This window comes from Mustela putorius, unplaced genomic scaffold (assembly GCF_011764305.1).
Source record: "Mustela putorius furo isolate JIRA1106 unplaced genomic scaffold, ASM1176430v1.1 tig00003972_pilon_pilon_pilon, whole genome shotgun sequence".
NCBI lineage: Eukaryota > Metazoa > Chordata > Mammalia > Carnivora > Mustelidae > Mustela > Mustela putorius.
In genome coordinates this window covers 16,425,232-16,439,091 of record NW_025422115.1, presented here as the reverse complement: position 1 = coordinate 16,439,091, position 13,860 = coordinate 16,425,232, and the positions used below count along the sequence as shown (strand labels likewise).

Here is a 13,860-nt window from a genome sequence, read left to right as displayed (position 1 = left end):
TATAATAACTATATAATGTTATAATAGCTATAATAACTGTAATAATAACTATATAATGTTAATATAAATGTTAACAAATATTTGGCACTTCTCAGATTTACACGTACTAAGCTAAATGTATCAAGTTCAGTTTAAGTAATTCAGGATTACTGTTAGTGATTATGGGGAAGAGATTCTCTCTCTCTCTTTCTCTCTCTCTCTTTTTTGAGTAAACTCTGTGGCCAGTTGTGGGGTTTACACCCATTATGAGATTGAGAGTCACATGGTCTACCAACTAAGCCAGCCAGGTGCCCCAATAGGGAACAGAGTCATTTTTTTTTTTTTTAAGATTTTATTTATTTGACAGAGAGGGAGAGATCACAAGTAGGCAGAGAGGCAGGCAGAGAGAGAGGGGGAAGCAGGCTCCCCACTGAGCAGAGAGCCTGATGCAGGACTCAATCCCAGGACCCTGAGATCATGACCTGAGCAGAAGGCCGAGGTTTAACCCACTGAGCCACTCAGGCACCCCTAAGGAACAGATTCTTAAAAAGAAGTTTTGCTACTGTCTTTTCAACATAAAGACCTATATATTAGCCTCAGATTTTATTGTATGAATTGATAAGCTTTTGTGTATAAATACCACTTTTTCTTTTTTTTTAAGATTTTATTTATTTATTTGACAGAGATCACAGGTAGACAGACCGGCAGAAAGAGAGGAAGGGAAACAGGCTCTCTGCTGAGCAGAGAGCCCAACTCGGGGCTTGATCCCAGGATGCTGGGATCACGACCTGAGCCAAAGGCAGAGGCTTTAACCCACTGAGCCACCCAGGCACCCCTAAATACCACTCTTTCCCTATTTCTAGACATTACCTCTTTTTCATGAAGAAATGACCAGTCTTGCGCCCCATTCATCAATCAAAGACTCTGTCTAGTGTTGAGAATACTTCATGGCATCTAGCATATTCTAAATATTGTCTTTTCATTATTTCTGGCATATCATCTGGGGAAAGCTAATTCAGAATCTCTTTTTATATGAATATATTCATGGCCCCTTTCCAAGGAATTCTAGGCACCTGTGATGCAGGATGTCATGTAGCTCGAGGCATAAATGACTAATTCAGAGTTATATCTTAAAGACAGAAGCAGTAGAATCCTCAACTCTGTGTTAGATGTCATACTTAGACCATACTGGCTCCTTTGTATGTCTCCTTTTGTGTGTCTGATTCATCTGCCTTCAAACTTGGTATTTATTTTACACTCTGATATTGTTCCAAATGAAGCCAGCTCTAATATTAATTCAACCTTCTAATTAAAGCACCTATAAAATAAAAGTGGGTGCTTGTGCCCTTTTTCATGGAGTTTCACATGAAGCTATTCACTCCTATATGTTCAAGAAGCATTGTATTTTCTTTTTGCCTAGATTTGTGGGTTATTGACCAGTTGTGTTCTTCATAATTTAATAATGGATTATTTTTTGAGTGTTATTTAGTCTGCTTACTTTGGCATAAACCACTGCTTTCTCTCCAGTTAGTGAGGGTTCTGGTTTTTCTAACATGGTTCCTTTTAAGTGTTTGACTGGGAGTTATGGTTGATTTTAATATCTTGACGTCTTGAGTTTTGTCTTATCTCAGAACACAGGACTCACAGAAGAACCTGTTTGTCTGCTGAACACCCTACCAAAATATTCTCTTATTTCAGGGTGGTGATGGATAGCAGCAGAACCAAAATTCGAAAAATAATAGAAATCTACCAGAAACTGTTAAAGTTAGAAATTTTCAAAAAACTATTGAATCATTGCACAGAAACCTCTTGATGAAAAAATCTTGTTATTTTTGACTTTTAATTATATCTGTATTAATTAAATTCTGCTTAAATAATTAATCCTACCTCTCGTTTTTAGGCAAGAGGCCAGGGAAAGTAATATAATTTAAATGGTGTTTGCCATCAGGGAGGCTTTTCTAGTCTGTAACTACAAATTTTGTCATTTCTATTATTGGTTTCCATTCCCCTATGAATTCTTAACGGTTTTATTCTTTATTGATTTTAAGCAATAACCATTGCCATGCATCATAAACAAGCACCATTTTCTACTGTAATCTTTAACTTCTCCAAGGATAACCACATTTAGACTTCTCTTAGGTTTCCCTTTAGGTTGATTTTTTTTTTTTTTTTTTTTAGTGAGCAAACAAAAATTTTCCCTACCATTTGTTATTACCTCAGAGAGGGAACTAACATTTGTCAGTGCCTGCTCTGTGCCAGATAACATCCATGTCTCACAACACTCCCTTCTTCTCTACAGTCTGTGTTTTATCTGTACCTTGCTGCTTTCTTCCCTTCCTTACCTCATCACCTGCTCTGTTTTCAGTGCCGTTGATGAATCCAAAGCCAATCTTTCTCAATAACTCTGGAGAGATTTGGGGAATTCTGTATTATTAGAATACATTTGGAATTGTAGTGATTTGAGGTAATATGAAATAGAGAAGTGATGAGTATGAGGAGCTAAGAAAACCAACAGCTTCTAGGATTTCTTTCTCTTTCAGAAGCATACCTAGTATTATTTTAAGACCTACCAGGAGATTATACCTTTTTCTTGAGTGTCCACAGTATTTAAAGGAAATCAGAGCATGGCAGCTTGTCATGCAGGATTTCCATTTGCAATGTCTTATTCCCTGAGCTAGCATGCTAAGGGTTTCACTGCCTGACAGATAAATTGGGGAGAAAGGGATTTGGATCAGGAGCTTCATTTGATCATGCCCTTCACCTGTTGTCCATTTAACAATAACCTTGAAGAGTTTGTACAATCTTCTCTTTAGTAGGAAAATAGTAGACCCAGAATTCAGCTGGCTCTTGCTTATGAAAGTGAGACAGATTATAGAGAAAGGACAGGGCTCACAGGCTGCTGATTAGGATGAAATACCAGCTGATCTAGAGGGAGATGCAAGAGTGATGGTATTGCGGCTGCACATAAGTGTGGGAGACACTTGTGAGTATTGCACAGTAAATCTGCACCTTCCGTGGGCACTCATTTAAGGGGAGGCTTCCTCAGGATGGGGCTTCTGCAACACATGTCTAATAGGTGCATTCATTTTAATATGCTCATTCATTGAATAGGCCTGATTAATTAGTACATGTCACCATCTGGTACTTAGTGAGACTATTCATTTTTAAAATGTTGAAATTGCAGGGAATGGTGCACACCAATTAAAATCCTTTTAACTGGATTGTGTTGGTATAAAGTATACGTGTAGGAGGACTTGATTGGAATTCAGCCTGCATCTAAGGGTACATACATCAGCCTGAAGTCAATTAGAACAAAAGAAGTCAAGAAAGGAGAAAATGAAAGAAGAGCTGCATTTTTCTGAATGTGTCTGCTCATATATTGGGCTTTCTCTCTTTTTGTTTGTCTGTTCTTCCTCTCACTTGTCTTGATTGTTCTCCTACCTTTTATTTTGGATTCTTTCTTTCTCTTTCACCCTCCATTTTTGTCTTTTTATTCCTTATTTTCTTGTCTTCTCCCCACCTCATCATTCTCCAGTAATACATTAAAACAGAAGAGTTGGATGAGTACTTTTATGTGTGATATAGTAAAATCTTAGCTCTATATGTTCTTTGAAAGAATGAGTTTTAATTGGCCAAATTTTCCGGATAATTGGGAGCTCAAGTTCATTAAACATTAAAATGTTTTCAGTTAAAAAAATCTAATCATTTGATGCTTATGTGACCTACATTTTTTTAAAATGCAGACAAAGACTTGGGGACTTTTTCTCCGCTCTACCTTTGTTTTCCAAATTTGCTATACAGCGTACTTATAATTAAACAAATAAACTTTTAAATAATAAAACCATTTTTATGAAAATCTTCCCAAAATACATTTCAGACTTTTGTTGTTTTCCTTCTACCTTACAAAGGATACTCAACACAATTTAAAAATTTCTTGATATCTTGCTATAATTAAGGTCAAGGTCAATCAGTGCCATTCTGTAAAATGCAGTGATACCCTTATGAGATCTTTGCAATTTGCCCACACTGAGATGCTTTCTGAGCTCTTTAGTTTGGTTTTTGTATTTTTCTTTCTCTCCATTTGCTGTCAGGTAGTCATTTCTGTCTGAATGCTTTTGTCCCTTTCTAAGCTTTTTGGTCTGTGAAATCAGATAAAGCATTATTTATTCATCTGTTCAAGAAGCATATAGGTACCAAACCTGAATAAGAAGCTAAGACTAGCAAGTGAGATAGAGGAAGTTTTATACAAACAGCCATAAGTCCCGTGTGATGGGAATTATGAGAAGAAAACAGCTAATTTTAAGAAGAGGATCTGCAGGGGCTCCTGGGTGGCTCAGTCGTTAAGGGTCTGCTTCAGCTCAGGTCATGATCCCAGAGTCCTGGGATCAAGCCCCACATCAGGCTCCCTGCTGGGCAGGAAGCCTGCTTCTCCGTCTCCCACTCCCCCTGCTTCTCCCTCTCCCACTCCCCCTGCTTGTGTTCCCTCTCTCTATGTGCCTCTCTCTATCAAATAAATAAATAACATCTTTAAAAAAAAAAAAAAAAAGAGGATCTGCAGCTTCACAGGGGACTTGGCATTGGAATGAAGCATGGAAAGTTCTATAGAATTTTGAACTTTTTTTTAAATTTTTTATTTAATTTTTTAATTTTTATAAACATATATTTTTATCCCCAGGGGTACAGGTCTGTGAATCACCAGGTTTACACACTTCACAGCACTCACCAAAGCACATACCCTCCCCAATGTCCATAATCCCACCTCCTTCTCCCAACCCCCCTCCCCCCAGCAACCCTCAGTTTGTTTTTTGAGATTAAGAGTCACTTATGGTTTGTCTCCCTCCCAATTCCATCTTGTTTCATTGATTCTTCTTCTACCCACTTAAGCCCCCATGTTGCATCACCACTTCCTCATATCAGGGAGATCATATGATAGTTGTCTTTCTCTGTTTGACTTATTTCGCTAAGCATGATACGCTCTAGTTCCATCCATGTTGTCGCAAATGGCAAGATTTCATTTCTTTTGATGGCTGCATAGTATTCCATTGTGTATATATACCACATCTTCTTGATCCATTCATCTGTTGATGGACATCTAGGTTCTTTCCATAGTTTGGCTATTGTGGACATTGCTGCTATAAACATTCGGGTGCACGTGCCCCTTTGGATCACTACGTTTGTATCTTTAGGGTAAATGCCCAGTAGTGCAATTGCTGGGTCATAGGGCAGTTCTATTTTCAACATTTTGAGGAACCTCCACGCTGTTTTCCAGAGTGGCTGCACCAGCTTGCATTCCCACCAACAGTGTAAGAGGGTTCCCCTTTCTCCGCATCCTCGCCAGCATCTGTCATTTCCTGACTTGTTGATTTTAGCCATTCTGACTGGTGTGAGGTGATATCTCATTGTGGTTTTGATTTGTATTTCCCTGATGCCGAGTGATATGGAGCACTTTTTCATGTGTCTGTTGGCCATCTGGATGTCTTCTTTGCAGAAATGTCTGTTCATGTCCTCTGCCCATTTCTTGATTGGATTATTTGTTCTTTGGGTGTTGAGTTTGCTAAGTTCTTTATAGATTTTGGACACTAGTCCTTTATCTGATATGTTGTTTGCAAATATCTTCTCCCATTCTGTCAGTTGTCTTTTGATTTTGTTAACTGTTTCCTTTGCTGTGCAAAAGCTTTTGATCTTGATGAAATCCCAATAGTTCATTTTTTCCCTTGCTTCCCTTGCCTTTGGCGATGTTCCTAGGAAGATGTTGCTGCGGCTGAGGTCGAAGAGGTTGCTACCTGTGTTCTCCTCAAGGATTTTGATGGATTCCTTTCGCACATTGAGGTCCTTCATCCATTTTGAGTCTATTTTCGTGTGTGGTGTAAGGAATTTCATTTTTCTGCATATGGCTGTCCAATTTTCCCAGCACCATTTATTGAAGAGGCTGTCTTTTTTCCATTGGACATTCTTTCCTGCTTTGTCGAAGATTAGTTGACCATAGAGTTGAGGGTCTATTTCTGGGCTCTCTATTCTGTTCCATTGATCTATGTGTCTGTTTTTGTGCCAGTACCATGCGGTCTTGATGATGACAGCTTTGTAATAGAGCTTGAAGTCCGGAATTGTGATGCCACCAACGTTGGCTTTCTTTTTCAATATCCCCTTGGCTATTCGAGGTCTTTTCTGGTTCCATATAAATTTTAGAATTATTTGTTCCATTTCTTTGAAAAAGATGGATGGTACTTTGATAGGAATTGCATTAAATGTGTAGATTGCTTTAGGTAGCATAGACATTTTCACAATATTTATTCTTCCAATCCAGGAGCATGGAACATTTTTCCATTTCTTTGTGTCTTCCTCAATTTCTTTCATGAGTTCTTTATAGTTTTCTGAGTATAGATTCTGTGCCTCTTTGGTTAGGTTTATTCCTAGGTATCGTATGATTTTTGCGTGCAATTGTAAAAGGGATTGACTCCTTAATTTCTCTTTCTTCTGTCTTGTTGTTGGTGTAGAGAAATGCAACTGATTTCTGTGCATTGATTTTATATCCTGACACTTTACTGAATTCCTGTACAAGTTTTAGCAGTTTTGGAGTGGAGTCTTCTGGGTTTTCCACATATAGTATCATATCATCTGCGAAGAGTGATAATTTGACTTCTTCTTTGCCAATTTGGATGCCTTTAATTTCCTTTTGTTGTCTGATTGCTGAGGCTAGAACCTCTAGTACTATGTTGAATAGCACTGGTGATAATGGACATCCCTGCCGTGTTCCTGACCTTAGCGGAAAAGCTTTCAGTTTTTCTCCATTGAGAATGATATTTGCAGTGGGTTTTTCATAGATGGCTTTGATGATATTGAGGTATGTGCCCTCTATCACTACACTTTGAAGAGTTTTGATCAGGAAGGGATGCTGTACTTTGTCGAATGCTTTTTCAGCATCTATTGAGAGTATCATATGGTTCTTGTTCTTTCTTTTATTGATGTGTTGTATCACATTCACTGATTTGTGTATGTTGAACCAACCTTGCAGCCCTGGAATAAATCCCACTTGGTCGTGGTGAATAATCCTTTTAATGTACTGTTGAATCCTATTGGCTAGTATTTTGGTGAGAATTTTCGCATCTGTGTTCATCAAGGATATTGGTCTATAGCTCTCTTATTTGATGGGATCCTTGTCTGGTTTTGGGATCAAGGTGATGCTGGCCTCATAAACTGAGTTTGGAAGTTTTCCTTCCATTTCTATTTTTTGGAACCGTTTCAGGAGAATAGAAATTAGTTCTTCTTTAAATGTTTGGTAGAATTCCCCCGGGGAAGCCGTCCTGCCCTGGGCTTTTGTTTGTTTGGAGATTTTTAATGACTGTTTCAATCTCCTTACTGGTTATGGATCTGTTCAGGCTTTCTATTTCTTCCTGGTTCAGTTGTGGTAGTTTATATGTTTCTAGGAATGCATCCATTTCTTCCAGATTGTCAAATTTGTTGGCGTAGAGTTGCTCATAGTATGTTCTTATAATAGTTTGTATTTCTTTGGTGTTAGTTGTGATCTCTCCTCTTTCATTCATAATTTTATTTATTTGGGTCCTTTCTCTTTTCTTTTTGATAAGTCGGGCCAGGGGTTTATCAATTTTATTAATTCTTTCAAAGAACCAGCTCCTAGTTTTGTTGATTTGTTCTATTGTTTTTTTGGTTTCTATTTCATTGATTTCTGCTCTGATCTTTATGATTTCTCTTCTCCTGCTGGGCTTAGGGTTTCTTTCTTGTTCTTTCTCCAGCTCCTTTAGGTGTAGGGTTAGGTTGTGTACCTGAGACCTTTCTTGTTTCTTGAGAAAGGCTTGTACCGCTATATATTTTCCTCTCAGGACTGCCTTTGTTGTGTCCCACAGATTTTGAACCGTTGTATTTTCATTATCATTTGTTTCCATGATTTTTTTCAATTCTTCTTTAATTTCCCGGTTGACCCATTCATTCTTTAGAAGGATGCTGTTTAGTCTCCATGTATTTGGGCTCTTTCCAAACTTCCTCTTGTGGTTGAGTTCTAGCTTCAGAGCATTGTGGTCTGAAAATATGCAGGGAATGATCCCAATCTTTTGATACCGGTTGAGTCCTGCTTTAGGACCGAGGATGTGATCTATTCTGGAGAATGTTCCATGTGCACTAGAGAAGAATGTGTATTCTGTTGCTTTGGGATGAAATGTTCTGAATATATCTGTGATGTCCATCTGGTCCAGTGTGTCGTTTAAGGCCTTTATTTCCTTGCTGATCTTTTGCTTGGATGATCTGTCCATTTCAGTGAGGGGAGTGTTAAACTCCCCTACTATTATTGTATTATTGTTGATGTGTTTCTTTGATTTTGTTATTAATTGGTTTATATAGTTGGCTGCTCCCACGTTGGGGGCATAGATATTTAAAATTGTTAGATCTTCTTGTTGGACAGACCCTTTGAGTATGATATAGTGTCCTTCCTCATCTCTTATTATAGACTTTGGCTTAAAATCTAATTGATCTGATATAAGGATTGCCACTCCTGCTTTCTTCTGATATCCATTAGCATGGTAAATTCTTTTCCACCCCCTCACTTTAAATCTGGAGGTGTCTTCGGGCTTAAAATGAGTTTCTTGGAGGCAACATATAGATGGGTTTTGTTTTTTTATCCATTCTGATACCCTGTGTCTTTTGATTGGGGCATTTAGCCCATTAACATTCAGGGTAACTATTGAGAGATATGGATTTAGTGCCATTGTATTGCCTGTAAGGTGACTGTTACTGTATATGGTCTCTGTTCCTTTCTGATCTACCACTTGTAGGCTCTCTCTTTGCTTAGAGGACCCCTTTCAAGATTTCCTGTAGAGCTGGTTTGGTGTTTGCAAATTCTTTCAGTCTTTGTTTGTCCTGGAAGCTTTTAATCTCTCCTTCTATTTTCAATGATAGCCTAGCTGGATATAGTATTCTTGGCTGCATGTTTTTTCTCGTTTAGTGCTCTGAAAATATCATGCCAGCTCTTTCTGGCCTGCCAGGTCTCTGTGGATAAGTCAGCTGCCAATCTAATATTTTTACCATTGTATGTTACAGACTTCTTTTCCCGGGCTGCTTTCAGGATTTTCTCTTTGTCACTGAGACTTGTAAATTTTACTATTAGGTGACGGGGTGTGGGCCTATTCTTATTCATTTTGAGGGGCGTTCTCTGAACCTCCTGAATTTTGATGCTCGTTCCCTTTGCCATATTGGGGAAATTGTCCCCAATAATTCTCTCCAGTATACCTTCTGCTCCCCTCTCTCTTTCTTCTTCTTCTGGAATCCCAATTATTCTAATGTTGTTTTGTCTTACGGTGTCACTTATCTCTCGAATTCTCCCCCCGTGGTCCAGTAGCTGTTTGTCCCTCTTTTGCTCAGCTTCTTTATTCTCTGTCATTTGGTCTTCTATATCACTAATTCTTTCTTCTGCCTCAGTGAGAGCCTAGCAGTGAGAGCCTCCATTTTTGATTGCACCTCTTTAATAGCTTTTTTGATTTCAACTTGGTTAGATTTTAGTTCTTTTATTTCTCCAGAAAGTGCTTTTATATCTCCCGAGAGGGTTTCTCTAATATCTTCCATGCCTTTTTCGAGCCCGGCTAGAACCTTGAGAATCGTCATTCTGAACTCTAGATCTGACATATTACCAATATCTGTATTGATTAGGTCCCTAGCCTTCGGTACTTCCTCTCGTTCTTTTTTTTGTGGTGAATTTTTCCGTCTTGTCATTTTGTCCAGATAAGAGTATATGAAGGAGCAAGTAAAATACTAAAAGGGTGGCAACAACCCCAGGAAAATACGCTTTAACCAAATCAGAAGAGATCCAAATCGTGAGGGGGGAGAAAGGGGATAAAAAGAGGTTCAAAAAGGAAGAAAGAAAAAAAAAGAAAAGAAAAAAGAAAAGAATTTATAAAAAAGAAAATGAATAAAGAAAAATATAAAAAAGAAAAAATATATATATTAGATAAACTAGTTTAAAAACGTTAAAAAAGAAAAGGGTAAAAGTTAAAAAAAAAATTTTTACCAGAAGGCGAGGAAAAAAAAAATGAAAAAGAAAAAAATTAAATTAACTGCAAGACTAAAAAAAATCACAGGGAGAAAGCCATAAGTTCCATGCTTTGCTTTCTCCTCCTCTGGAATTCTGCTGCTCTCCTTGGTATTGAAACCGCACTCCTTGGTAGGTGAACTTGGTCTTGGCTGGATTTCTCATTGATCTTCTGGGGGAGGGGCCTGGTGTAGTGATTCTCATGTGTCTTTGCCCCAGGCGGAATTGCACCACCCTTACCAGGGGCCGGGCTGAGTCATCCGCTTGGGTTTGCTTTCAGGAGCTTTTGTTCCCTGAGCCCTTTCCGTAGAGTTCCAGAGGACAGGAATGAAAATGGCGGCCTCCTGGTCTCCAGCCCGGAGGAGCCGAGAGCCCGGGTCCCCACTCCTCAGTGCGCCCTCTGAGAACAGCGCCCAGTTACTCCCGTCTGCCTGACCTCCGGCGGCACTCCGAGCTCACTGAGCCTGTGACCAGTTCAAGGTAACACTGAGCTGTGATCTTACTGTCGGCTTTGTCTCTGTAGCCAGTTTTCCTGTTCCAATATCCGCAAGCTCTGCAACACTCAGACACCCCGATCCTTCTGTGACCCTGTGGGACCTGAGGCCACACTGACCCCGCGTGGGCCTCACCTGGGTTTAGCCTCTGGAGCGATGTCCCTCAGTGGAAGAGACTTTTAAAAGTCCTAATTTTGTGCGCCGTTGCTCCGCCGCTTGCCGGGAGCCGGCCCCTCCCCCCCGGGGTCTATCTTCCCGTCGCTTTGGATTCACTTCTCTGCCAGTCCTGCCTTTCAGAAAGTGATTGTCTTTCTGTTTCCAGAATTGCTGTTCTTCTTCTCTTCTATCTGCCGATGGATTTGCAGGTGTTTGCAATCTTTAGATAAGCTATCTAGCTGATCTCCTGCTAGCTGAAGTAGTCTCAGCCTGCTACTTCTCCACCATCTTGACTCCTCCCCTTGAACAGTATTTATATGGGTGGACATGTAGGAGGTGATGATAAAAAATGGTAAGGCAGAGTCAATCACAGAAGAGTACTGGATTTAGTTTTAAGGAGTTCAAATGTGTTATAGAAACAACTGAAAACCATGAAATGGTTGCATGAAAAAGTAAGTAGAGTGGTAAAGAGCTGTATTTTAGAGGAATTAATAGACAATAAGATACCATCCCAGTACCTCAAAGAATGATGAAATTGAGGACTCAGGTGATGGCTGGAGTTGTCAAAGGGAGAGTACACATCAGAGAGATAAGACCTGGCAATTAATTGGGTATAGCATGAGAAGGACTCAGGGGGCAGTGGGAATTTGTCAATGCTGACCAAACTGAACGTCTACCGAAACTGTGATACCATTAATTGTTATGGTGCCCAGAACAAGGTGGAACACATTTTGGAGGAAAGATAATTAATTCTATTTAGAGATGTCTAGTAGGCAGTTGGAAAGTGAAGTCTGAAGCATCAAAGGACAAGAGGTACAGGCCCTGGGAGGTTATTCCACACTTACATATTTGGGAATACAAAAGATCACAGAAGAAATTATTAGAAAAGGGAGTCTTTTTAAAAGGGTAATAGTAATTATATTGTTCTCACCAGACCATTTGCACTCAAGATTTAGAGTCAACTCGATATAAGAAAATAACAAATTATTTTTAATGGGGAGAATTTTAATCACATATGTGACTTTAGACTATGTTTGCTATTTTCGTTCAGGTCTCAATTTCTCATTATTCTCTACAGTAAAGTAGTGCAAATTATTGCTAACTTAATTCTCTACCCTTCTCAGTATGCCTCTGGGAAAATCATCCTTGATCTTCATGTAGACACCCCAGAGTCATTGTCAGTCCCTGTCCCTTTCCACAGCATCCCACTGGTTGATAAGTGTTGTCCATTTAGCCTTTCAAATCAGCCCCTACCCATTATTTCCTACTGTACCTGTGTTAGTTTGAGGTCTTACCTACTCTCTGTTGTAATAGTTGAACTAGCCACATTGCCTCCAACCTTGCCTCCTATCAATCTGCCCATGGAAAACATGGCTCACCTGAATTCTTAAAGTGCAGGTAGTATCACATTGCCCTATTGCTCAGCAACTCCTTCCTGATATAATCTGACAGTAGCTCTTAAAACTAATGTAAAACACAAATCCAAAATGGAATGCTAAAGTTTCTTTGCAAGTCAGTTGTTCAGAACTTGGACTACCTTTTCCCTGTAGAAATAAGTGATAGATTGGTGTGCAAGTAGGCTGAAACTTTCAATTAAACCATTCATGGTAATTGAGGCCAACATTATAGTTACCAGTGTCTCCATAGCAATAGCATGGCCCAACTGGTATGTCAAGATGGCGTGCAGATATGTGTGGAGGGTATTGGATGTGATCATGCCCCTTCCTGTCATCCACTGATTCAGAGATTTAATAAAGAAGGAATTTATTTATTATTAATAGATTATATTAATTATTATATACATTATTATATAATCTATTTTAAGAATAAAATTATTTTAAAATAATAAATAATTAAAATAATAAATAATAAAATTAAAATATACTAAATTAATAAAAGAAATAAGATGAAATAAAATAAATATAATATGATAAAATAAAATATAATTTATTTTAAATATATTTTATAAATTATATCTAATATATTATATTAATAATATACATTATATTATAATAATATTATATATTATATTATTTTTGTTTATATTGTATTATATATTTATTTTTAAAGCACTATTATGAATCAACCTCTGTGTCAGGCACTTTATATAGTTTGAGATACAATTGACATATAGCATTGTGTAAGTTTACGTTGTGTGATGTGTTGATTTGATACATTTGCAGTATGATTATTGCTGTAGCACTAGCTAACACCTCTATTATGTCACATAATTATCATTTCTTTGGTAGAATATTTGATATCTAGACTCTTAGCATCTTTGGAGTATATAATACAGTATTTTGACTATAATCACTAAGCTGTGCATTAGGTCTCCAGAACTCACTCATCTTCTAACTGCAAGTTTGACCAATATCTCTCCAGTTAACCCCACTCCTCAGCCCCTAGAAGCCACCACTCCACTCCCTGTTTCTTTGAGTTCAACTTTTTTAGATCCTACATATAAGTAATATGTTATAGTATTTGTCTTTCTCTGTCTGACTTATCTCACTTAGCATAATGCCCTCAAGATCTGTTCATGTCACAAATGGCAGGATTCCTTCTTTCTCGTGGCTGAATAATATTCCATTCTTATTCCATGTTATTTTTATCCATTCATCTTTTGATAGACACTCAACTTATTTCCTATCTTGGCTTTGTAAACAATGCTACAATAAACATAGGAGTGCAAGTATATTTTTGATACTCTTGTTTTCATTTCCTTTGTATATATGCTCAGTAGTGGGATTGCTGGATTATATAGTAGTTCTATTTTTAATTTTTTGAGGAAACCTCATACTGTTCTCCATCTTGGTCAAACCGAATTACATTTCCCACCAATAGTGCACAGGATTCCCTTTTTTCCACATCCTTGCCAACACTCATTATTGCATATCTTCCTTTTTTTTTTAATTTTTAAATTTATCTCATATCTTCTTGATGATAGCCATTCTAACAGGTGAAAAGTGATATGTGCTTTTGATTTGCATATACCTAATGACTAGTGATGGGGATCTTTTCATGTACCTGTTGGCCATTTGGATGCCTTCTTTGGAAAAATGTCTTTTTAGTTCCCCTGCCCTTTTAAAAATTTGCGATTGTGGGTTTTTGTTAAAGAGTTGTATGAGCTCTTTGTATACTTTAAACACAAACTCCTTATCCAATATATGGTTTGCAAATATTTTCTTCCATTCTCTAGTT

At 38.1% G+C, this 13,860-nt stretch overlaps 1 protein-coding gene across 6 annotated transcripts in view; it reads left to right on the top strand.

Annotated features, from left to right (window-relative positions):
• The window catches only part of PEAK1 (pseudopodium enriched atypical kinase 1), a 309,411-nt gene that overhangs the window by 209,656 nt on the left and 85,895 nt on the right, over positions 1 to 13,860 (top strand). The window contains exon 1 of one of the 6 annotated variants that reach the window (XM_045070738.1): positions 10,471 to 10,492. The exons of the other annotated variants lie outside the window; for them this stretch is intronic. The gene's annotated coding sequence lies outside the window, so the exon portion shown is untranslated. Of the gene's footprint in view, positions 1 to 10,470; positions 10,493 to 13,860 lie in introns of those variants that run through there. 6 annotated transcript variants of the gene reach the window in all.